General features: G+C 38.5%; 1 long non-coding RNA gene and 1 pseudogene across 1 annotated transcript; one reads left to right on the top strand and one right to left on the bottom strand.

The window, feature by feature from the left end:
* Positions 1–17,948: 17,948 nt before the first annotated feature.
* On the top strand, positions 17,949–18,854 carry LOC101829314 (annotated as a pseudogene).
* A 4,776-nt stretch (positions 18,855–23,630) lies between these two features.
* On the bottom strand, positions 23,631–25,172 carry LOC121141098. Its single transcript, XR_005878009.1, has 2 exons — positions 25,108–25,172; positions 23,631–24,144 (listed from the first exon to the last, which is right to left on the bottom strand). It is a non-coding gene; the product is annotated as an uncharacterized LOC121141098 (long non-coding RNA).
* Positions 25,173–26,654: the final 1,482 nt, after the last annotated feature.

Here is a 26,654-nt window from a genome sequence, read left to right on the forward strand (position 1 = left end):
GTATCGTTAATTTTGAGATGTTAAGCACTTAGTTTCACATACTGTGTTGTATTGTTAGTTTTCATCAAGTCAAGTTCGTAGTTTCTCATTTAGTGTTATACAGTTAGATTTCATGAAGTTAAGCACATAGTTTCACACACAGTATTGTATCGTTAGTTTTGCAGAAGTTAAGCACGTAGTTTCACACACAGTGTTGTATCGTTAGTTTCGAGGAAGTTAAGCACTTAGTTTCACACACTATGTTGTATCGTTTGTTTTCATGAAGATAAGCACTTAGTTTCATATACCATGTTTTTTCGTTAGATTTCATGAAGTTAAGCAGGTAGATTTTCATACAGTTTTGTATCGTTAGTTTTCATGAAGTTAAGCATGTAGTTTAAAACACAGTGTTCTACCATACCTTTTTATGAAGGTAAGCATGTAGTTTCTCACACAGTGTTGTATCAATACTTTTCATGAAGCTAAGCACGTAGTTTCACACAGAGTGTTGTATTGTTAATTTTGAAGAAGTTAAGCACTTAGTTTCACACACAGTGTTGTATCGTTAGTTTTGAAGAAGTTAAGCACGTAGTTTCAAACACTGTGTTGTACATTTAGTTTTCATAAAGTTCACCAAGTAGTTTCACACACAGTGTTGTATCCTTAGTTTTGAAGAAGATAAGCACGTAGTTTCACACACGGTGTTGTATCGTTAGTTTTCATGAAGTTAAGCACCTAGTTTCTCACACAATGTTGTATCGTTTGCTTTGAAGAATTAAGCACTTAGTTCCACATACAAAGTTGTATCGTTAGTTTTTATGAAGTTAAGCATGTAGATTCAACTACAGTGTTATATAGTAAGTTTTCATGAAGTTAAGCACATAGTTTTACACACAGTGTTGTATGGGTAGTTTTCATGAAGTTCAGCAAGTAGTTTCACACACAGTGTTGTATCATTACTTTTCATGAAGTTAAGCACATAGCTTCTCAAACAATGTTATATCGTTAGTTTTGAAGTAGTTAAGCACTTCATTTCAAATACTGTGTTGTATCGTTAGTTTTCATGAAGCTAAGTACATAGTTTCTCATACAGTGTTATATAGTTAGATTTCATGAAGTTAAGCACATATTTTCACACACAGTGTTGTATCGTTAGTTTTGAAGAAGTTAAGCACGTAGTTTCTAATACAGTGTTATATAGTAAGTTTTCATGAAGTTAAGCACATAGTTTTACACACAGTGTTGTCTCATTAGTTTTCATGAAGTTAAGCACTTAGTTTCATATACCGTGTTTTATCGTTAGATTTCTTGAAGTTAAGCAGGTAGATTCTCAAACAGTTTTGTATATTTAGTTTCATGAAGTTAAACACATAGTTTCTAACAGTGTTATATCGTTCCTTTTTACAAAGATAAGCCTGTAGTTTTCACACAGTGTTGTATCAATAGTTTTCGTTAAGTTAAGCTATTAGTATCTCAAACAGTTTTGTATCTTTAGTTTTCATTAAGCTAAGCATGCAGATTCTCCTACAGTGTTATATACTAAGTTTTCTTGAAGTTAAGCACATAGTTTTACACACAGTGTTGTCTCATTAGTTTTCATGAAGTTAAGCAGGTAGATTCTAGCACAGTTTTTATCGTTAGTTTTCATGAAGTTAAGTTGTGTTTTCTAACACAGTATTGTACCATTAATTTTTATGAGGTAAACACGGGGTTTTTAACATAGTATTGTATCAATAGTTTTCATGAATTTAAGCACATAGTTTCATACACAGTGTTGTATCGTTAGTTTTCGTGAAGTTCAGCAAGTAGTTTCACACAGTGTTGTATCGCTGGAGAGGATGTGGTGAAAGGGGGACACTCCTCCATTGCTGGTGGGAGTGCCAACTGGTTCAGCCACTTTGGAAATCAGTATGGAGATTCCTCAGAAAAATGGGAATAAACCTACCACAAGACCCAGCAACTCCACTCTTAGGCATATATCCAAAAGATGCCCATTCATACAACAAAGATGTCTGTTCCACTATGTTCATAGCAGCTTTATTTGTAATAGCCAGAACTTGGAAGCAACCTAGATGTCCCTCACCCGAAGAGTGGATAGAGAAAATGTGGTACGTCTACACAATGGAGTACTATTCAGCAGGAAAAAATAATGGAATCATGAGATTCACAGGCAAATGGATGACACTAGAAGAAACCATCCTGAGTGAGGTAACCCAGTCACAAAAAGAGAAACATGGCATGTACTCTCTCATATATGGATTTTAGACATAGATCTGGGGAGTGCCAGCCTACACTCCTATGGCCAGAGAGTCTGGGAAACAGAAACTACATTTAGTGGCTGGTTAAGTACTGAGCTGAACTCAAGAAAGCCAGTATCAGAGAGGGAGGACTGATGATCAAAGGGATTAAGACTGGGCTGGTTTAACCCCCAGAAACAGCTGACCAGACAAAGGTTAACTCTTGAATCCCAGGCATCAGCCTGGGAATCCAGCATGGGACTGATCAAGACCCCCTGAATCTGGGTGTCAGTGAGGAGGCCTAGGTAATCTATTGAGCCTTGGGCAGCAGATCAGTACCCATACCAAGTATACACACGGACTTTGGACTCCCATAGAACAATGTGAGGTGCACTGTCACCCTGAACTCTTGGGGAAGGGTCTAGGCCCTGCCCTATATGAAATGACAGACTATGGACACCCCCATGGAGGGCCTCACCCTCCCTGGGGGAATGAGGGGATAACGGGGGGGGGGGAATGGGAGGAGGGCACGGGAAGAGGGGAGGGAAAAGGAGAGGGACCTAGAACTGACTTGTGAAGCAACCTTGTTTCTTATCTAAATTTAAAAAAAAGAATAAAAAAATCATTATTGATTAAAAAAAAAGAAAAGGGAAGGGGTGTCTCCTTGCTTATTTTCAACTTTGAGTATTGCTAAGTTTTTAATTGTTATTTGTAGACCATGTTTCAGTTGCAGATAATCTGCCATATCCTTCATGTTATTTTCTTGGCAGCTTTTTCTCTGAAGTCTTTGGTACATACTTGGTTCTATATGTGACACATAACTGGTTATAGAGTTAAGTCAAAGCTTACCAGCTTGGAAGTAAACTTGAGAGCCAGCCTGGGTTTATCCTCTGCTCCTAGAAGTCCTATGCCCTAAATTAACTGTTTGCTATTTCCCCTCTTGTAGCAAGAGGCACACTTCCCTAGGTAGTAGTTGTAAGCCAAGCCTACTGCTTTTGAGCTTAAGAGAGAAAACAAAGCAAACCCCATGGTGAGATGACAGGTGACATGCTCCAGTGGGTAAAAGCACATATCACTGAGTCGTAGGACCTGAGTTCAGTCTGGGCTCATGTGGTAGAAGAAAGATGGAGAGAGAAAGTCATAATAGGTGATGAGGAGGTGGGGTGCAGACAAAAGAATACATGGGTCATGGAAGAGGAAAAAAGTCTATTTTCTAGTCTCAATTTTGTTATGCACTCCCCCTGTTGAACATGTGAATTCAGCTTTCTGTGTATTGAAGTAGCATGAATCATTTTTGCATCCCAGAAAATTCAACATTTCATTCCTTTGAGGCAGTGACTGTGAGAGCTGGGTTTTTTCTTAATTCCCTCAATCACTAGTGCAATGGGAACCAGGCACAACTAGTCACTGAATACATTTATCTCATTGTCTCTTTTAGAAAAAAATACTTACAAAATGTTGTGAGTGGAAGAATTTTATAATCTAAAACTTTCCTCCTTCTGCTTAAAACTTTATCAAATCATTCAAGTATAGTGTTATTTACTATGTAAACTGTATTGTTGTATATAAAATAAAGTGTTATTGTATTCTTAAAAAAAAAGAAAGTAGTTTCTCACACAGTGTTGTTTCGTTTGTTTTTAAGTAGTTACTCAACAAGATTCTCACACAGTGTTGTATCGTTAGTTTTCCTGAAGATAAGCACATAGTTTCTCATACAATGTTGTATCGTTAGTTTTGAATAAGTTAAGCACTTAGTTTCACATACTGTGTTGTATCGTTAGTTTTCATGAAGTTAAACACGTAGTTTCACATATAGATTCTCATACAGTGTTCTATTGTTAGTTTCCCAAATGTTATTCATGTAGACTCAACACTAATCTTAACCCTAACCATAACCCAATACTAAACATAACACAACCCCTATACGTAACACAACCCTAACTCTAACCTTAACCCTAAACCTAACCCTAATCCTAACTCTAACCCTATCAGTCAGGTTATCCATGGAGTTTTGCAAAGAGTTTTGGACAGTTAGTTTTCAATACGTTTTGCGTGTAGCTACTCACACAGTGTTGTAGAGTTTGTTTTCAAGAAGTTTCGCATGTAGTTCCCCACACAGTGTCGTATCATTTTCTTTCAATAAGTTAGGCGTTCAAATTCGCACACAGTTTTATATCGTGAAGTTACAAGAAGGTACACGTATAGATTCTCAAACAGTGTTGTACCGTTAGGTTTCAAGATGTTTCTTTCGCATGTAGTTTCCCACACAGTGTTGTATCATTTGTTTTCAATAAGTCACATGTATAGAAACTCACACAGTGTTCTAAGTTAGTCTTCAATAAGTTACGTGAATAGAATCTCATAGAGGGTAGTATCGTTAGTTTTTGAAAAGTTAAGCATATACATTCTCTCACAAATATTGTATTTAGATTTCAATAAGTTTAGCGTATAGACTCGTACACTGTGCTGTATCTTTAGTTTTCAACGTTTCACATATAGATTCTCATAGAGTGTTCTATCGCTAATTTTCAAGAAGTTACACATGTAGATTCTCAACCCTAAACCTAACCCTAATCTTAACCCTAACCCTAACCCTAACCCTAACCCTAACCCTAACCTTAACCCTTACCCTGTTAGGTTTCAAGTATTTATGCATGGAGTTTTGAAAAGAGTTTTGCACAGTTTTCAATAAGTTACACATATAGATTCTCACTCAGTGTTGTATCGTTACTTTTCAAGGAGTTATGCTTGAAGTTTCTCATAGAGTGTTATATAGTGTTGTTAATGTTCAAGAAGTTATGCTTTCAGATTCTCAAACCATGTTCTTCTGTTAATTTACAAGAAGGTACACGTATAGATTCTCTCACTGTGTTGTATCATTTGTTTTCCAGATGTTACGCATACAGAATCTCACACAGTGTTGTTTCATTACTTTTCAAGGGTTTACGCATGTAGTTTCTCAAAACTGTTATATAGTTGTTTTCAAGAAATTATGCATGTAGTATTTCACAGAGTGTTGTATCACTAGTTTCAAGAAGTTGCGTGTATAAATTCTCACACTGTCTTGTATCGTTAGTTTCCAAGTAGTTATGCATGTATTTTCTCTTACAAAATTGTATCATTTGTTTTCAACATACATTCTCATACAGTGTGATATCATTAGTCTTCAAGAATTTGCACATGTATTTTCTCACACAGTGTTGTATTGTTTGTTTTCAATAAATTATACGTATAAATTCATACACAGCTTTATATCTTTTGTTTTCAATATGATACGTCAGTAGATTCTCACACACTCTTGTAATTTTCAATAACTTACACGAATAGAGATTCTCACAGAGTGTAGTGTCATTAGTTTTCGAAAAGTTATGAATATACATTCTCACAAAAATATTGTATTTAGATTTCAATAAGTTAAGTGTACAGACTCCCACACTGTGCTGTACCGTTACTTTTCAACATGTTTCACATATAGATTCTCATACAGTGTTCTCTCGCTAAATTCAAGAAGTTACACATGTAGAGGGCCAACCCTAGAAGTAACATTAACCATAACATTAACCCTAAGCCTAACCATAACCGTAACCCTAATTACACGTATGTGTCTCACACAGTGTTATATCATTACTTTTCAAGGAGTTATGCGTGAAGTTTCTCAAGAGTGTTTTATAGTTGTTTTAAAGAAGCTACGCATGTAGTTGTCAAGAAGTAATGCATGTAGTTTCTCACACAGTGTTGTATCGTTTTTTTTCAATAAGTCATATGTATAGAAACTCACACAGTGTTCTATAGTTAGTCTTCAATAAGTTACAAGAATAGAATCTCATAGAGGGTAGTATCGTTAGTTTTTGAAAAGTTAAGCATATACATTCTCACACAAATATTGTATTTAGATTTCAATAAGTTTAGCGTATAGACTCGTACACTGTGCTGTATCTTTAGTTTTCAACGTTTCACATATAGATTCTCATAGAGTGTTCTATCGCTAATTTTCAAGAAGTTACACATGTAGATTCTCAACCCTAAACCTAACCCTAATCCTAACCCTAACCTTAACACTAACCTTAACCCTAAAAATAACCCAACCCTAATCCTAACCCTAATCTCCACCCTAACCCTAACCCTAACCTTAACCCTAACCCTGTTAGGTTTCAAGTATTTATGCATGGAATTTTGAAAAGAGTTTTGCACAGTTTTCAATAAGTTACACATATAGATTCTCACTCAGTGTTGTATCGTTACTTTTCAAGGAGTTATGCATGAACTTTCTCATAGAGTGTTATATAGTATTGTTAATGTTTAAGAAGTTATGCTTTTAGATTCTCAAACCGTGTTCTTCTGTTAGTTTACAAGAAGGTACACGTATAGATTCTCTCACTGTGTTGTATCGTTTGTTTTCCAGATGTTACGCATACAGAATCTCACACAGTGTTGTTTCATTACTTTTCAAGGGTTTACACATGAAGTTTCTCAAAACTGTTATATAGTTGTTTTCAAGAAATTATGCATGTAGTATTTCACACAGGGTTGTATCTTTCGTTTTCAAGAAGTTACGCGTATAAATTCTCACACTGTCTTGTATGGTTAGTTTCCAAGTAGTTATGCATGTATTTTCTCTTACAAAATTGTATCGTTTGTTTTCAACATACATTCTCATACAGTGTGGTATCGTTAGTCTTCAAGAATTTACACATGTATTTTCTCACACAGTGTTGTATTGTTTGTTTTCAAAAATTACACTATAAATTCATACACAGCTTTATATCTTTTGTTTTCAATATGATACATCAGTAGATTCTCACACACTCTTGTAGTTTTCAATAACTTACACGAAAAGATTCTCACAGAGTGTAGTGTCGTAAGTATTCGAAAAGTTATGCATATACATTCTCACAAAAATATTGTATTTAGATTTCAATAAGTTAAGTGTACAGACTCGCACAGTGTGCTGTACCGTTACTTTTCAACATGTTTCACATATAGATTCTCATACAGTGTTCTCTCGCTAAATTCAAAAAGTTACACATGTAGAGGGTCAGCCCTAAAACTAACATTAACCCTAACATTGACCCTAAGCCTAACCATAACCGTAACCCTAATTACACGTATAGAGTCTAACACAGTGTTATATGGTTACTTTTCAAGGAGTTACGCATGAAGTTTCTCAAGAGTGTTATATAGTTGTTTTCAAGAAGCTACGTATGGAGTTGTCAAGAAGTTACGCATGTCTGTTCTCTTACAGTGTTGTATCGTTTGTTTTCAAAATCATCCTCATACAGTGTTGTATCGTTATTCTTCAAGATTTTACACTTGTAGTTTCTCACACAGTGTTGTATCATTAGTTTTCAATAAGTTACACATATAGATTCTCATACAGTGTTCTATTGTTAGTTTCCCAAATGTTACACATGTAGGTTCTCAACACTAACCTTAACCCTAACCATAACCCAACACTAAAGCTAACACAACCCCTATCCCTAACACAACCCTAACTCTAAACACTAACCCTAACAGTCAGGTTATCCATGGAGTTTTGCAAAGAGTTTTGGACAGTTAGTTTTCAATACGTTTTGCGTGTAGCTACTCACACAGTGTTGTAGAGTTTGTTTTCAAGAAGTTTCGCATGTAGTTCCCCACACAGTGTCGTATCATTTTCTTTCAATAAGTTAGGCGTTCAAATTCGCACACAGTTTTATATCGTGAAGTTACAAGAAGGTACACGTATAGATTCTCAAACAGTGTACCGTTAGGTTTCAAGATGTTTCTTTCGCATGTAGTTTCTCACACAGTGTTGTATCATTTGTTTTCAATAAGTCACATGTATAGAAACTCACACAGTGTTCTATAGTTAGTCTTCAATAAGTTACAAGAATAGAATCTCATAGAGGGTAGTATCGTTAGTTTTTGAAAAGTTAAGTATATGCATTCTCTCGCAAATATTGTATTTAGATTTCAATAAGTTTAGCGTATAGACTCGTACACTGTGCTGTATCTTTAGTTTTCAACGTTTCACATATAGATTCTCATAGAGTGTTCTATCGCTAATTTTCAAGAAGCTACACATGTAGATTCTCAACCCTAAACCTAACCCTAATCCTAACCCTAACCTTAACACTAACCTTAACCCTAAAATTAACCCAACCCTAAACCTAACCCTAATCTTAACCCTAACCCCAACCCTAACCTTAACACTAACCCTGTTAGGTTTCAAGTATTTATGCATGGAGTTTTGAAAAGAGTTTTGCACAGTTTTCAATAAGTTACACATATAGATTCTCACTCAGTGTTGTATCATTACTTTTCAAGGAGTTATGCATGAAGTTTCTCATAGAGTGTTATATAGATAGTTTTCCTGAAGTTGAGAAGTAGATTTTCACACAGTGTTGTATCGTTAATTTTCAAGAAGTTATGCTTGTAGATTCTCAAACAGTGTTCTACCGTTAGTTTACAAGAAGGTACACGTATAGATTCTCTCACAGTGTTGTATCGTTAGATTTCAAGAGGTTACGCATATAGATTCTCACACTGTGTTGTGTCCTTCATTTTCAGTTACACGTGTAGACTCTCACACAGTGTTGTATTGTTAGTTTTCAAGGAGTTATGCATGCAGGTTCTCAAGGAGTGTTATATTGTTAGTTTTCAAGAATTTAGGCAGGTAGTTTTTCACACAGTGTTGTATCATTTGTTTTCAAGAAGTTACACATTAAATTCTCACACAGCTTTATATCTTTAGTGTTCAATAAGTTACAAGTACAGATTCTCTCACAGTGTTGTTTCATTACTTTTCAAGGGTTTACGCATGTAGTTTCTCATAGACTGTTATATATTTGTTTTCAAGAAGTTTCACATGTACTTTTTCACACAGTGTTGTATCACTAGTTTTCAAGAAGTTACGCATATGAATTCTCACACTGTATTGTATCGTTAGTTTCCAAGTAGTTATGTATGTATTTTCTCTTACAAAATTGTATCATTTGTTTTCAACATATTTTCTCATACAGTGTTGTATCATTTGTCTTCAAGAATTTGCACATGTATTTTCTCACACAGTGTTGTATCGTGTGTTTTCAACAAGTTACACGTATAAATTCATACACAGTTTTATATCTTTTGTTTTCAACATGTTACATGAATAGATTCTCACACACTCTTGTATAGTTAGTTTTCAATAACTTACATGAATAGATTCTCACAGAGTGTAGTATCGTTAGTTTTCGAAAAGTTAAGCATATTCATTCTCATAAAAATATTGTATTTAGATTTCAATAAGTTAAGCGTATAGACTCGCACATTGTGCTGTATCATTAGTTTTCAACATGTTTCACATATAGATTCTCATAGAGTGTTCTATCTCTAATTTTCAAAAAGTTACACATGTAGATGCTCAACCCTAAACCTAACCCTAACAATAACAATAACCCTAACATTAACCCTAAGCCTAACGTTAACCGTAACCCTAACCTTAACCCTAACCCTAGCCTTAACACTAAACTTAACCCTAACCCTAAACCTTACACTAACCCTATTACTAATCCTAACCCTAACCGTTATTGCACATTGAGTTTTGAAAAGAGTTTTGTACAGTTAGTTTTCAATGAATTACACGTATAGATTCTCACACAGTGTTATAATCATTACTTTTCAAGAAATTACGCGTGAAGTTTCTCAAGAGTGTTATATAGTTGTTTTCAAGAAGCTACGCATGTAGTTTTTCACACAGTTGTCAAGAAGTTACGCATCTATTTTCTCTTACAATGTTGCATCGTTTTTTTCAAAAACATCCTCATACTGTGTTGTATCGTTAGTCTTCAAGATTTTACACTTGTAGTTTCTCACAGTGTTGTATCGTTAGTTTTCAATAAGTTATGCATATAGATTCTCATACAGTGTTCTATTGTTAGTTTCCCAAAAGTTACACATGTAGATTCTCAACACTTATCTTAACCCTAACCATAACCCAACACTAAACCTAACACAACCCTATCCCTAACCCAACCCTAACTCTAACTCTAACCCTAACCCTAACCCTAACCCTAAACCTAACCCTAACCCAACAGTCAGGTTTCAAGTAGTTATGCATATAGTTTTGCAAAGAGTTTTGGACAGTCAGTTTTCTTTTTTAATTAATTTTTTTTAATATTTTATTTATTGTGTATACAGCCTTCTGCCTGCAGGCCAGCAGAGGGCACCAGATCTCATTCAAGGTGGTTATGAGTCACCATATGGTTGCTGCGAATTGAATTCTGGACCTCTGGAAGAACAGTCTCATTTATTTATTTTTCACTTTAAATTTAGATTAGAAACAAGGTTGCTTCACAAGTCAGTTCCAGGTCCCTCTCCCTTTCCCTCCCCTCCTCCCGTGCCCTTCCCCCAACCCCTCCATTATCCCCCATTTCCCCATGGAGGGTGAGGCCCTCCATGGGGGTGTCCATAGTCTGTCATTTCATCCAGGGCAGGGCCTAGACCCTCCCCCAAGAGTTCAGGGTGAGAGTGCATCTCACATTGTTGGATGGGAGTCCAAAGTCCGTGTCTATACTCGGGATGAGTACTGATCTACTACACAAGGCTCAATAGATTACCTAGGCCTCCTCACTGACATCCACATTCAAGGGGGTCTTGATCAGTCCCATGCTGGATTCCCAGGCTAATGCCTGGGATTCAAGAGTTAACCTTTGTGAGGTCAGCTTTTCTGGGGTTTAAACCAGCCCAGTCTTAATCCCTTTGGTCATCAGTCCTCCCTCTCTGTTACTGGCTTTCTTGAGTTCAGCTCAGTACTTAACCGAGGGAGTCTGCCTCTTCTTCCATCAGCCACTGAATGAAGTTTCTGTTTCCCAGACTCTCTGGCCATCCGATTGTAGGCTGGCACTCCCCAGATCTATGTCTAAAATCCATATGTGAGAGAGTACATGCCATGTTTCTCTTTTTGTGACTGTGTTACCTCACTCAGGATGGTTTCTTCTAGTGTCATCCATTTGCCTACAAATCTCAGGATTCCATTGTTTTTTTTCTCCTGAATAGTACTCCATTGTATAAATGTACCACATTTTCTCTATCCACTCTTCAGTTGAGGGGCATCTAGGTTGCTTCCAAGTTCTGGCTATTACAAATAAAGCTGCTATGAACATAGTGGAACAGACATCCTTGTTGTATGAATGGGCATCTTTTGGATATATGCCTAAGAGTGGAGTTGCTGGGTCTTGTGGTAGGTTTATTCCCATTTATCTGAGGAATCTCCATACTGATTTCCGAAGTGGCTGAACAAGTTGGCACTCCCACCAGCAATGGAGGAGTGTTCCCCTTTCACCACATCCTCTCCAGCATAAATTGTCATTGGTGTTTTTGATTTTAGCCATTATGACAGGAGTGAGATGGTATCTCAGAGTTGTTTTGATTTGCATTTCCCGATGGCTAAGGATGTTGAGCACTTTCTCAAGTGCCTCTCAGCCATTTTAGACTCCTCTATTGAAAATTCTCTATTTAGTTCTGCAGCCCACTTTTTAACTGGGTCCTTTGCTGTTTTGGAGACTTACTTGAGTTCTTTGTAAATTTTGGAGATCAACCCTCTGTCAGATGTGGGATTAGTGAATATTTTTCCCAATCTGTGGGCTGCCTTTTTGTCTTGCTGACTGTGTCCTTTGCCTTACAGAAGCTTCTCAGTTTCAGGAGTTCCCATTTATTAATTGTTGATCTCACTGTCTGTGCTAGTGGTGTTATGTTCAGGAAGCAGTCTCCTGTACCAATTTGTTCAAGGGTACCACCCACTTTCTCTTCTAAGAGGTTCAGTGTGGTTGGATTTATGTTGAGGTCTTTGATCCATCTGGACTTAAGTTTTGTGCATGGCAATAAACATGGATCGATCCGCATTCTTCTACATGCCAGCCTCCAGTTATGCCAGCATCATTTGTTGAAGATGCTTTCTTTATTCCATTGTATATTTTTAGCTTCTTTGTCAAAGATCAGATGTTCATACGTGTGTGGGTTAATATCCGGGTTTTCAATTCGATTCCATTGGTCTACCTGTCTATTTTTGTGCCAATACCAAGCTGTTTTCAGGACTATAGCTCTATAAGAGAGCTTGAGGTCAGGGATGGTGATGCCTCCGGACGTTGCCTTGTTGAACCGGGTTGTTTTGGCTATCCTGGGTCTTTTGTTTTTCCATACAAAATTGATTTTTGTTCTTTCAAGGTCTGTGAAGAATTGTACTGGGATTTTAATGGGGATTGCATTGAATCTGTAGATTGCTTTTGGCAGGAGTGCCATTTTTACTGCATTGATCCTACCTATCCAAGAGCATGGGAGGTCTTTCCATTTTCTGAGGGCTTCTTTAATTTCTTTCTTTAAAGACTCAAAGTTCTTGTGATACAGGTCTTTCACTTGTTTGGTTAGCACTACCCCAAGGTATTTTATGTTGTTTGTGGCAATTGTAAAGGGTGATGTTTCTCTGATTTCTTTTTCAGCCCTTTTATCATCTGTATATAGTAGGGCTACTGATTTTCCTGAGTTGATCTTGTAGCCTGCCTTGCTGAAGGTGCTTATCAGCTGTAAGAGTTCCCTGGTAGAGTTCTTTGGGTCATTGATGTAAACTATCATATCATCTGCAAACAGTGAAAGTTTGACTTCTTCCTTCCCAATTTGTATCCCCTTGATCCCCCTTTGTTGTCGTATGGCAATGGCTATAACTTCAAGTACCATGTTGAAAAGGTATGGGGAGAGTGGACAGCCTTGTTTTGTTCCTGATTTTAGAGGAATTGCGTTGAGTTTCTGTCCATTTAGTTTGATGTTGGCTGTTGGTTTACTGTATATAGCTTTTATTATGTTTAAGTATGTCCCTGTTATCCCAGATCTCTCCAAGACCTTTAACATGAAGGAGTGTTGGATTTTGTCAAAGGCTTTTTCAGCATCTAGTTAGATGATCATGTGATTTTTGTTTTTCAGCTTGTTTATATGGTGGATTACGTGTATGGATTTTCGTATGTTGAACCATCCCTCCATCCCTACTTGTTTTGATGTGTTCTTGGATCCGATTTGCCAGTATTTTATTGAGTATTTTTGCATCAATGTTCATGAGGGATATTGGTCTGAAGTTCTCTTTCTTTTTTTAAATATTTATTTTTTCAAAGAAAAACGGCAATAGCCAATTGGAAACCTACTTATTCTTCAACTCCAATTTTGTTTTCTTTAAATTTAGAAGTGACTTACTGATTTACTATTTTAAACAACCCCCCTTTCCCCTTTAAATGTTTATCATCTACTCGTGCTGAATCCTTCCAAGGAGATTGCTCCAGCGTATTACCTCCAGGTCCTTGCTTTGCTCCTTTTACCAAAAAATGCAAAACACAATTCCATCGTGCATCTTAAGGGCTCCAAACGTCAAAAATAGGAAAAAAACTCTTTGGAATAGCCAATTAAGTTGAATGAAAAAATTTAACAAGAATGCAGTTTGGTTGGGGCAGGAATGAATCCACTCCTATGTTCCTGGTAATCTGATCCCGCTCCATGAATCCTGGTAATTCATCCTCCCTATCCTATCCACATTATGATTTGAATCCAATGATCCAGCTACAAGGATTGGGATCCAGTGAGCCCTCTCCAATCCAAACCTTTATAACCAGCAAAACCAAAAAAGAGGAGGCAAAATGTTAGATACTGTAATCAAAAAAGGTTTCTGGGGAATGATGAGTTATGTCTGTCATCAGTTTAACAGATGTACATCAATAACTATCAAATTCCCCAAAACAAGTTTCTGTATGGTGTTTAGACAAACTTTGGAAACTTAATCATTATAGAGACTAACAGGAAGAAGCAATTTATATTTACAGTTCAACTGATAATGCCAACACTTGTTACTGTACAGGTATCACAGGTTTTGTGGTTGCAAGTTATGTAATTGAAGTTTACTGGTATTGCTACCCACCTAAGTCTAAACTAAATCTATTGCTCTCATCTGCAATTTATCTTGTAAATTAAAGTGTATTAAACATGAGTCAATTATGAATATTAAAAGGGAATGTGAGACTTAAAGTACTCCCAACTAGATTATCTACACTAATAAGTTGGAATTCTATTTTGCTGTCATTGTCTTTAAAAAATGACAACGCTCTATCAGTCATACAGAGGACATGCAGATTTAGCAGTATTGATATTATACTCTGTTTGGAAATAGACACCCTGTACCCACATGTACACCAACAGCAGGCCACACATTAACAGTTGTAACTAAGCACTGTGACAAATTAGCCATTCTTCCCACTTTAGTCCTTATTAAAACAAAAAGGGGGGAAGGGAGCAAATAATTGTTACAAAATGGGCAATTCTGCCACAATTGCCAAGGTTTAAAAAGCAAAGCAATTGTAGCTAAAGATAACTGCATATGTTTGCAAGTGTCTTAAAGGTAGATAAAAAATTTAACCCTTGTCTTTTAGTATAAGCTCAATACTGCCAATTTCATCTGTGACAATAGCATTTGGAGTCATACCATTGCCTTCATTATTGATCTGATCCTCCTCAATCCTCCTTTTGACAATCCTAAAATGATTGAAATGTGCTCCACAATCCTTAATCCAAAGCATTTTTAATACATCTCTTCAGATATGTCTACAGAAAGACACATGAAAAGCAAGATATTTGGTGGTGCACGCCTTTAATCCCAGCACTTGGGAGGCAGAGGCAGGTGGATCTCTGTGAGTTTGAGGCCAGCCTGGTCTACAAGAGCTAGCTCCAGGACAGCCTCCAAAGCCACAGAGAAACCCTGTCTCGAAAAACCAAAAAAAGAAAAAAAAAGAAAGAAAAGCAAGATAAACATAAGAACTTCCCCAAGTAAGATAACCACAAACATCCCCAACATCCCATTTCACACAAACCAGACATTTACACAATATCACAGTCTGAAGAGCATAGAAATTAACTAAATTTAAACAATCCTATCTATGACATCACTTAAAATACAATTTACCAGACATGAGGGGAATGTAGATGATAGGAGCAAGGGGATATTACACAAGAATGCAATTCAACACTTTAGCCCATTCTGAACAAAACAGCTTGAATTAAAAAAATGAAAAGATTGCACTGAGTAAAGGAAAACTGTATACAACATGGGTTCTACAAAAAGTGTCACCAATCATCTTATGTACGAGAGCGAGATCTGCTATGACGGGGAGAATAGCGTGGTGATCCTCTGCTTCTCCTTGGGGAGTAACTGTGACTCCTGCTGTTGCTTCTGCTACGGCTTCTGCTACGACTACGGCTTCGAGATCGAGATCTTCCATAACTTGCACTTCTGGGCCCTCCCTCATGAGATCTAAACTTAGTGTTATCCAGTTTTCGAACTGCATACGTCATATCTTCTTTCCGTACAAACTCCACGACACCAGTGCCATCTCGGTAAACATCAGCATAACATACATCACCTGCTTCACGCATGTGATCCTTTAAATCCTGCCAGCTTCCACTCGGAGGCAGTCCAGAGAAAACCACTCTGTTTTCGGAGAATCTCACACAGTGTTGTATAGTTTTCAATAAGTTACACCAATAGATTCTCACAGAGTGTACTATCATTAGTTTTCAAAAAGTTAAGCATATACATTCTCACAATTTGTATTGAGATTTCAATAAGTTAAGTGTATAGACTTCCACACTGTGTTGTATTGTTAGTTTTCAAGAAGTTATGCTTGTAGTTTCTCACAAAGTGTTGTTGTATCATTTGTTTTCAAGAATTTACATGTATAGATCATCACACATTATTATATCATTAGTTTTCAAGAAGGTATGCTTGTAGATTCTCAAAGAGTGTTGTATCATTAGTTTTCAAGAAGTTACGCATGTATTTTCTCAAACAGTGTTGTATAGTTGGTTTTCAAGAAGTTAAGCGTATAGATTCTTATACAGTGTGGTATCGTTAGTTTTCAACAAGTTTCGCTTACAGATTCTCATACAGTGTTCTATCATTAATTTTCAAGAAGTTACAAATATAGATTCTCAACCCAAACCGTAACCCTAACCCTAACACTAACCCTAAGCCTAACCCTAACCCTATCATTATATCTAACCCTAACCCTATTCTTAAACCTAACCCTAACCCTAACCCTAAGCATTAGGTTTAAAGTAGTTACGCATGGAGTTTTGCAAAGAATTTTGTACATTAGTTTTCAATAAGTTACACATATAGATTCTCACAGTGTTGTATCATTACTTTTCAAGGAGTTATGCTTTAAGTTTCTCATAGAGTGTTATATAGTTAGTTTTCAAGAAGTTACACGTATAGATTCTCACACAGTGTAGTATCGTTAATTTTCAATCAATTACATGTACAGATTCTCACACAGTGTTATATCCTTAGTTTTCAAGAAGTTACCCCTATAGATTCTCACACAGTGTTTTATCGTTATGTTTCAAGTAGTTACGCATGTAGTTGCTCATAGAGTTTTGTATAGTTAGTTGTCAAGAAGTTAAGCATGTAGTTTCTCACACAGTGTTGTATCGTTAGTTTTCAAGAAGTTATGCGTATAGATTCTCACACAGTGTAGTATCATTAGTTTTCAAGAAATTACACCTACAGATTCTCACAATGTTGTTTTGTTAGTTTTCAGGAAGTTACACGTATAGATTCTCACACAGTGTAATATTAGTTTTCATGAAATTATTGTACAGATTCTCATACAGTGTTGTTTCATTAGTTTTCAAGAAGTTACGAGTATAGATTTACACACAGTGTTGTATCGTTAATTTTGAAAAAGATATGTGTATAGATTCTCAAAGTGTTGTATCATTAGTTTTCAATAACTTACGCGTATAGATTCTCACGCAGTGTTGTATAGTTACTTTTCAAGGACTTACACATGTAGTTTCTCATAGAGCTATGTATAGTTAGTTCTCAAGAAGTTACGAATGTAATTTCTCACATAGTGTTGTTTCGTTTGTTTTCAAGAAGTTACGTGTATAGATCCTCACACAGTGTTCCATCATTAGTTTTCAAGGAGTTATGCAAGTAGTTTCTCATAGAGAGTTGTATAGTTAGTTTTAAATTTATTACGCATGTAGTTTCTCATAGAGAGTTGTATCATTAGTTTTGAAGGAGTTACGAATGTAGTTTCTCATAGAGTTGTTAAGTTAGTTTTCTAGAAGTTACACATGTAGTTTCTCAAACAGTGTTTTATTGTTAGTTTTCAAGATGTTATGTGTGTAGATTCTCACACAGTGTTGTATCGTTAAGTTTCAAGAAGTTACACATGCAGTTTCTCACAGTGTTGTATCATTAGTTTTCCCGAAGTTACTCTTATAGATTCTTACACACTGTTGTATTGTTAGTTTTCAAGGAGTTACACATGTATTTTTCATAGAGAGTTGTATAGATAGTTTTCAAGTAGTTATACGTATAGATTCTCACACATTGTTGTATTAGTTTTCAAGCAGTTACGCATGTAGTTTCTCACACAGTGTTGTATCATTAGTTCTCATGAAGTTACGCGTATAGATACTCACAGAGTTGTACCGTTAGTATAAAGCAAGTAGCATCACGCACAGTTTTGTTTCCTTAGTTTTCAAGAAGTTTCACATGTAGTTTCTCATAGAGTGTTATATAGTTAGTTTTCTAGAAGTTATGCATGTACTTCCTCACACAGTGTTGTATCATTAGTTTTCAAGAAATTAAGCATATAGATATCCCAAAGCTCATGCCATGGTAAACACTGGTCTGCTGCCCAAGACCCCAGTGGGACACCTGATTTTTTAAAGATGCCAGAGTCCTGCGGCTTTCTTCCTCCTCTAAGCACTGAGGCTCGGGCCACTGGCTTCTCACCACTTCTGCTATGGCCCCAGAAACAGCAGTCTGTGCTCCTGCCTCAATCCAAAAAACCCAAGTCGGTTCCTGCCATGAAACTGGAGGACAAGTTTGTTTCCCTCTCCCCATTTGCCTATGGGAGAAAAAGAACAGCAAGAAGCAATTGAACACACTGATGAAGTACAAAATGAAATAGACAGACTTAATGAACAAGCCAGTGAGGAAATTTTGAAAGTAGAACAAAAATATAACAAACTCTGCCAGCCAATTTTTCAGAAGAGGTCAGAATTGAATTCATCGCCAAAATTTCAAATTTTTGGGTAACAACATTTGTCTGCACTGCTTGGGGAGTAAGATGAAGAGGTTCTGCATTACTTAACCAGAGTTGAAGTGACATTAAATAAATTTACAGAATAGATTTTTATTTTGATGAAAATCCTTACTTTGAAAATAATGTTCTCTCCAAAGAATTTCATCTGAACGAGAATGGTGATCCATCATCAAAGTCCACTGAAACCAGTGGAAATCTGGAAAGGGCTTGACAAAAATGTTCAAGTCAAATGCAGAATAAGGCCAGCAGGAAGAGGCAGCACAAAGAGTCATAGAGATTCTTGGCCTGGTTTACTGACCATTCTGATGCAGGTGCAGATGAGTTAGGAGAGGTCATTAAAGATGATATTTGACCAAACCCCTTGCAATACTATTTGGCTCCTGATATGGATGATGGAAGAGAGGCAGAAGAAGAAGAAGAAGAAGAAGAAGAAGAAGAAGAAGAAGAAGAAGAAGAAGAAGAAGAAGAAGAAGAAGAAGAAGAAGAAGAAGAAGAAGAAGAAGAAGAAGAAGAAGAAGAAGAAGAAGAAGAAGGAAGGAGGAGGAGGAGGAGGAGGAGGAGGAGGAAGAGGAGGAGGAGGAGGAGGAGGAGGAGGAGGAAAAGAAAAAATGGGGTATAGAAAGTCAGCAAGGGTGGGTTTGAGGTATCTAGGGGGGTAAGTGTGCATTGTGACAACATGGCTTCTCCTTAGGCATGTTAGGTTGTGATGCTTAATAGACATCCTTGCAGGTTAAAATAAAATTCTCTCCTAACAATGGCTTGAGCTCTGCCACTCAATGGGAGTTATCAGCAGAACCTGTAGGGTTTTATTTGGAATTGACATTCTCTGCTGTAACTTTATTTATTTTTATTTTTATGTTTTGGTTTTCATTGGAAGGAAATGTTGAAGTGTACAAGTTGCTTTGTTACAATAAAATCAATGTGTACACAAAGGACCAAATGATTTTCTGTCGGGGCAGATGTTCAGTATGACCTTCCAAGTTTGACCTGCATAATGACATCATGTCAAAATCTGTCTCCTTACTTGGTATTTTTTAATACACCCTTTGCAGGATGATCTCAGGGCTATACAGACTGAGTTAAAGGGATTTGAACCATGTCTTAATGTTCAAAACTGAGTGACTGGGTACAATTTGCTGACATGGTCTTGAACTCTTGATTTTTATCTCAATTTGGTATTTTTAAAAATGGGCCTTTGGTTGCCTGGATACTATGACAGTATCGGCTTATACTGTGTCACAGACCTGTTACTCTAATGCCATCTGTACAAAGAACAGCTGCCGGCATGTCTACATTAGCAGTGTGAACTGGTCAAGAAAGTGGTCTGCTAAAGTATGCATTCCATGGGGTGGTCAGGAGTGCTCTGTCCCAGGTATGTAGAAGAAGCTCTCAGATGTGACTGAATCTGGGTGGATAAAGAGCTTCTGTCTGCTCAACGCCATTGTTCAGAGAATAATGTTTTGGGAAGCTACGTGATGTTATGCCTTTCAATGTAAAATATAGCTAAAATTAAATGCCACTTTTTCAGAGATGATTAATGGACATTCTGAGATGTTTGGGTGTTCCCATGGCCCCTATTAGCCAACAACTCAATTAGAAGTATGCCATTCTTGGTACAGGAAGCTTCAGTTGGTGACAATATTTGGGGCCATCTTCCCTATTATTTGGTGATTTCATTTAAATCAGCTTCATATAAGTATGTGCTTTAGGAAGCTTCTATTATATCAGGCTTCCATAGTAAATTTTAAATAGTCCTTAATTTTAGCTGTCTCTCACCATGTAACATCACAGCCTCTTCCTGTCCTCTCCCTACTTGATGCTCTCATTCAAGTCCCCCATTCATCTACAACCATCTATTATATTTCCCTTTTCTAGTATTTCTTTCTGTTCCCTTATTTAACCTCTGTGGTTGTGTAGATTGCTTATTATTGACAACTTATATCCACTAATACCAGCATAACCGTTAATATCCACATATAAGGGAAACATCCTATATTGTCTTTCTGGGTCTGGGTTACCTCACTCAGTAGGAATTTTCTAGTTCCATTCATTTCCATGAAAATTTCATGGTTGCATTTATTTAATGCTTGAGTAATATTTCATTGCGTAAAGTACCACACTTTTTAACCCATTCATGTGTTGAGGGACATCTAAGTTGTTTCCAATAGCTGGCTACTATGAACAAAACAGCAATGAACATGATTTAGCAAGAGTCTCTTTAGCTTCTCCAGAGGCTTCTCTTAACCTCACACTGCCAAGCCTGAGCTGTTCTCTATGACCTCATCATGTATGACTGCACAACCAGTCCCTGCTACACTAACAAGTTCAGCTACCAGCACAAGTGTAACCTCAGGTCTTCTGGGACACAGCTTCCATGTGTTCACACTGAGGAAACACTTCCCAGAAGACTTCATCTCAATGGTGTCTTTGTAATCACAGCTGGTTTTTCAACCCAAGCTGACCAGCAACATTGTCCTAGCAAAGCAAGGTGAAATACTTTAGTGGTTCTGGTCTCTGGCTAATCACAGCTGAGTCATGAGCTCCAGCTGACCAGACAACACAGATTCTTCACACAAAAGTCCTCATAGAGTCTTTCCTTACCTCAGAAACATCACAACCCAGGCCTCCATCATCTAAACATTCTTACCTTCCAAGCTATAGTACAAGTCATTAGGCTCTCAACACTCAAGGACTTTTCTAGCCAAATTCTCTTCATCATTCTCCCCAAAACAGCACAATCCATTGTGTTACAGTCATATCCTGGTTATACCCACTATCCTGGTACTAAATTGTCCTATTAAGAGTATTGTTGCTTTGAGGAAACACCTTGACCAAAGCAATTGGGAGGAAAGGGTTTATTTGCTTACATTTCCATATTGTTGTTCATCATCAAATTGTCTTGCTTAGCCTGTTTTCTTATAAAAACTACCACCTGCAGCCCAGAGAAAACCCTGCCAACAGTGATCTGCCATCCTCCCTCATCAATAACTAAGTAAGGAAATGCTCTACATGCTTGCCCAATGTCCATTGTCATGTAGGCATTTTCTCAACTGGGGTTCCCTTCTCTGTATCTTGTTTCAAACTAACATGAAAAAAAAAGTTAGTACGATATCTATCTGTGCTCCTGCTTGGCACCAATAAGATTATATATGTGTGTGTGTGTGTGTGTGTGTGTGTGTGTGTGTGTGTGTGTGTGTGTAGTATTTTTGTGCTAGAATACAGCTGAGGGTTCTGAGAATCCTTAAAATGGGATCTAGAACTGAACTAAAGTTTTAGTCATAATAATTCTGACAAGTTTGCAAAAACAAAGAAACAAAAGTCATCCTTAGTCATCAGGGAAATGCAAATCAAAACAACTCTGAGATACTATCTTACACCTGTCATAATGGCTAAGATCAAAAATACTAATGAAAGTTTATGCTGGAGAGTATGTAGAGTAAGGGGAACACTCTTTCATTGCTGCTGGGAATGCAAACTTGTATAGTCACTTTGGAAATCAGTATAGTGGCTTCTCAGAAGATTGGGAATAAATCTACATCAAGACTTAGCATTACCACTCTTGAGAAAATCCACAAAGAATGCCCAATCACACCACAAGAACACTTGTTCAACTATGTTACCACAGCATTATTCATAATAGCCAGAATCTGGAGAGAACCTAGATGCCCATCAACTGAAGAATGGGTAAAGGAAATGTGGCAAAAATCACAATTGAGTACTTCTCAGCTGTAAAAAAACACAAGGACATCTTGAAATTCACAGGCAAATGGATGGAAGAAGAAGAAACCATTCTGAGTGAGGTTACTAGACACAGAAAGACAAATATTGTGTATACTTACTCATAAACAGATATTAGACATAAAGCAAAGGATAACTATAGTCCACAACCCCAGAGAAGCCAGGAAACAAGGAGGACCCTAAGAGTGATATATATGAATGCCCCCTGTTGAGCCTGAAAAGGCCCAGATGCAAGGCCTAGTGGAACTTCCTGAGCCTGGCTAGAGTTTAACAATCTGTCTTTGTCCTATCACTTCCGCATAGGAGTGACTCAGCGAAACTGGCTCTGCCCAGCTACTTACTGTAAACATGGTGAAATATTGTTGGTCCCGCCACCTCATCCCATCCTGAGGTCCCCACCCACTTTCTCAACCCTATATAAGTACCTGCCTAATACAATAAGGAGAGATCCTGCTTTGATAAGTCTCCAGACTCAGTGTGGTTCTCTCTGGTAACTAGGAGGGGAATCTGGGTCATTGACACTCTCCATCCTGCTCAGCCCCAGGAAGAGTCAGACTGGACCAGCCCTTTGCCAGCCCTACCTGCCCTAGGACCCAGCAGTCCCCCAGAAGGGGAAAGGAACAAGATCTCCTGAGCAAATTAGGAGCAAGGGGGGATGGTAATAGGAGAGTGGGAAGAGGAAAAGGGGAGTGGAGAGAACAAGGGGGATCAGTAAGGTTGAGTTGGGGGAAGGACAGAGAGGGAGAGCAGAAAAGAGATACCTTGATAGAGGGGGTCATTATGAGGATAGGAAACCTAGCACTAGGGAAATTCACAGGAATCCACAAGGTTGAACCCAACCAAGAATCTAAGCAACAGTGGAGAGAGTGATTAACTGCCCTTCCCCTATAATCAGATTGATGACTACCTTAATTGTCATCCTAGAGCTTTCATCCCATAACAACTGATGGAAGCAGAAGCAGAGATTCACAGCTAAGCACTGGGCTGAACTCCTGGAGCCCAGTTGTAGAGAGGGAGGAAAGATAATATGAACAAAGGGGTCAAGACCATGTTGGGAAAACCCACAGAAACATCTGCACTGAACTAGTGGGACCTCATTGGCTCCAGACTGACAGCTGGGGAACCTGCATAAGACATAACTAAGACCCCTGAAAGTGGGTGACAGTGGGGAGGGTTGTGCAGTTTATGGGGCTGCTGGCAGTGGAACCCCTATTTATCCCTAGTGTGTGAACTGTTTTTTTGGAGCCTATTCCCTTTGGAGAGATATCTTGTTCAGGCTAGATACAGGGGGGAGGGCCTTGGTCCTGCCCCAATGATGTGACAGACTTTCATGATTCCCCATGGAAGGCCTCACCCTCTCTGAGGAGTTAATGGTGTGTGGGGTGGGGACACGGTGGAGGGATGGTAGGAAAGGGGGGGGAGAAAACTTGGATTGGTATGTAAAATAAGTGTTTTAAAAATAAAAAAAGAAAGTTGGAAAATAGAAAAAAATCAAATCCCATTTGAAGGGAAATGGTCTTGTTGGAACATGTACATCACAGATAAAAAGGAAACATAGTCAACTAACTTTATATTTAATAGTATTTTAATATTTAGTAGCAATAAAAACATCACAAAGCACATACTTAAAGACCACTGAAGTACAAGATTAGGATTATATTTTCCTATGATCATGTGTAGCTGGTGGAGAAGAAAGGCTTGACAGAATAACTGAAGGCGCCAGGAGGATACTTGTATATGCAGGAACTCTGGGCAACATCAAGGAAACTGAATCACAATCAAGGAGCACTCCAACCCAGCCCAGTGGCCTCTCTATGCAGAGATGGAATACGGTGCATGTGGTGAGGAGACTGTAATGATTACACCATGAGAAGAAATACACCCTCAGATTCAACCAGTTGGTTTCTCTTTCTTAATTAGAAATCTGTACAGATTTCTACAGCCCAGTCCTGAAGGCCACATAGCATCCAATAGGATCCACAGATGGATCCCAATGGTGAGATTGAAGCTGACTCTTCTCATGACATTACATAGGTTCATCTTGTAATGATGCATGGTTATATCTTCAAAGAAAATATGTGCTGTGGGAAGAGACAACATTTTTTTATTATTTTACATATTTTTATTTCTATTTTTATCTTAATCTTATTTTATATACCAATCCCAGTTCCTTCTCCCTTGTCTTCTCATTCCCCCCACCATCTCCCTATCCCATCCTCCCATCCACTCCTCAGAGAAGATGAGGCCTCCCATTGGGAATCATCAAAGTCTGTCATCTTATTCGGGGCAGGACCAAGGTCCTCCCCTTGTATCTAGGCTGAGCAAAGTATTCCTCCAAAGGGAATGGGCTCCAAAAACCCAGTTAATGTGCTTGCAATTGGTTCCACTGCCAGCAGCCCCATAAACTGCACAAGCCCCCCCCCCCACTGTCACCCACTTTCAGGGGTCCTAGTTCTGTCTTATGCAGGTTCCCCAGCTGTCAGTCTGGAGCCAGTGAGGTCCCATTATCTCAGTGCAGCTATTTCTGTGGGTTTTCCCAACATGGTCTTGACCCCTTTGTTCATATTATCTTTCCTCCCTCTCTACAACTGGGCTCCAAGAGTTCAGCCCAGTGCTTAGCTGTGAATCTCTGCTTCCATCAGTTGTTATGGGATGAAGGCTCTAGGATGACAATTAAGGATGACTATAGGGGAAGGGCAGTTAAAGTAGCCTCTCCACTATCACTTAGATTCTTTTTTATCATTTTTTATTTTAATTTTAAATAGCTTGTTTTACATATCAATCCCAGTTCCCTCTCCCTACCCTCGTCCCGCACTCCCCTTCCCCCTCCCTCCCACCCTATTGCCAAATCCTTCCACATAGGGGATATCTAGAGTCTGTCATTTTACTCTTGGTAGGGTCAAGGCACTCCCCTAAGAGTCCAGGCTGAGAGAGCATCTCTCTTTGTGCTATAGGCACATGAAGACAGTTTGTATACCAGGGATAGACACTGATCCACAGCTCAGGGCCCCATAGGTTGCCCAGGCCTTCTCGCTGACACTCACATTTGGGGGGTCCAGATCGACTGATCTGGCCTCCCCACTGTCGGTCTGGGGTCCAAGAGCACTCCCCTGTTCAGATCAGCTGTCTCTGCTGGTTTTGCCAGCCCATTCTTTGCCAATTTGCTCATCACTCCTCTCTCTCTGTCACTGGGTTCCTTGGGTTCAGTTCAGTGCTTTGTTGTGTGTTTGCCTCTGCTTCCATCAGTCACAGGATGAAGGCTCCTGGGTGGTTATAGACATCAAGTTCATTATCAGGAATGGGCATTCGAGGTGGTCCCTCCACTATTGCTTAGCTTGCCAATTGATGTTATACCTTTAGATCACTCGGGGTCACTCTGGTGCCTGATCTGTCTTCGATCCTATGATTCCCTCTTCCCCCTATTCTACCCCCACCCCCTCAACTTCCTGTTCCCCCATGACTAACTCCCTTCCTCTTTACCCCCTCTATTCTTCCCAGGTCCCACTCCCCCCCTCCCCTCGCCATGTTCCCCATCCATTCAGAGGATCTTCAGGATAGTGCCAGTCTGCACTTCCACAGATAGAGAGTCTGGGAAACAGGAAAGAACCTAAAAGATATGCATATATGCATAGTACCCAAGATCCTCACTTAGATTCTTGGTTGGGTTCAACCTTGTGGATTCCTGGGAATTCCCTAGTGCCAGGTTTCCCTCTCTGTCCTTTCCCCTACTGACCTTCCTGGACCTTGCATTCTCTTGGGGGAAAGGGGGAGAGTAATAGGAGAGTGGGAAGGGGAGAAGAGGAGAACTGAGGAGAGTCAACTTTTTAATTAAAATGCCATTTACATTTCTCAGGTGAGAGAGGTCCTAAAGTCTTCTTGGATTTTTCAAACAGGATAAGACTAGAGGTTAAATGTGGCTTAGATACAGCTAGTCAAGGATTTCCACAAGAAACAGAGTGGTAGCATGATGGAAGCTTTTATCAAACTTTGTAGATGCTGTAAAGGATGGAGCCTCAGCCTACTTCTGGTGACATTTAATTACACCTGGCAAAGAGAAGATGTGTGTATTACAGTGAGGGCAAACACTGTTCACATGGGTCTATGTAAAAAATTATTCCTAAGATGTGAGGAGTGATCGCTTTCATACTGGTGTGATTTCCATGTAATTAATCATTTTTTATCCTATAGGAAGAGCCAGATATGCTTTAGAAGTGTGTCCCTGGTAGTAATTGTCCTCCTTTAACCTCTGGTTCCTAACATTCTTTCCCTGGGAGGTTGCAGTTGACTTTTAGATCTAGGACAGGGATTCAGACACTGCCTCATGTCTTATCAATTTATTTTATTTTTTTCATTGCTCATTGCCCCAGCCTGTGGGGTCAGTCAATGGGGACCCTAGGGGAGGGAGTGAGAATGGGGGAACAAGAGACCTGAGAGAAGACAGGATTCTGATCAAGTCTCATTTATTGAAAGTACCAAAGGGCTTAAGTAAGGCAGGTAGCAGAAGGTTGGGGGAGCAGAAGTTCTCCTTGGCAGGATATGTTCCATGGACATAAGTCCGCAGCTGGGGGAGTCTGGAATGCAGACCAAGTGG

This window comes from Mesocricetus auratus, unplaced genomic scaffold (assembly GCF_017639785.1).
Source record: "Mesocricetus auratus isolate SY011 unplaced genomic scaffold, BCM_Maur_2.0 Super-Scaffold_100007, whole genome shotgun sequence".
Lineage (NCBI taxonomy): Eukaryota > Metazoa > Chordata > Mammalia > Rodentia > Cricetidae > Mesocricetus > Mesocricetus auratus.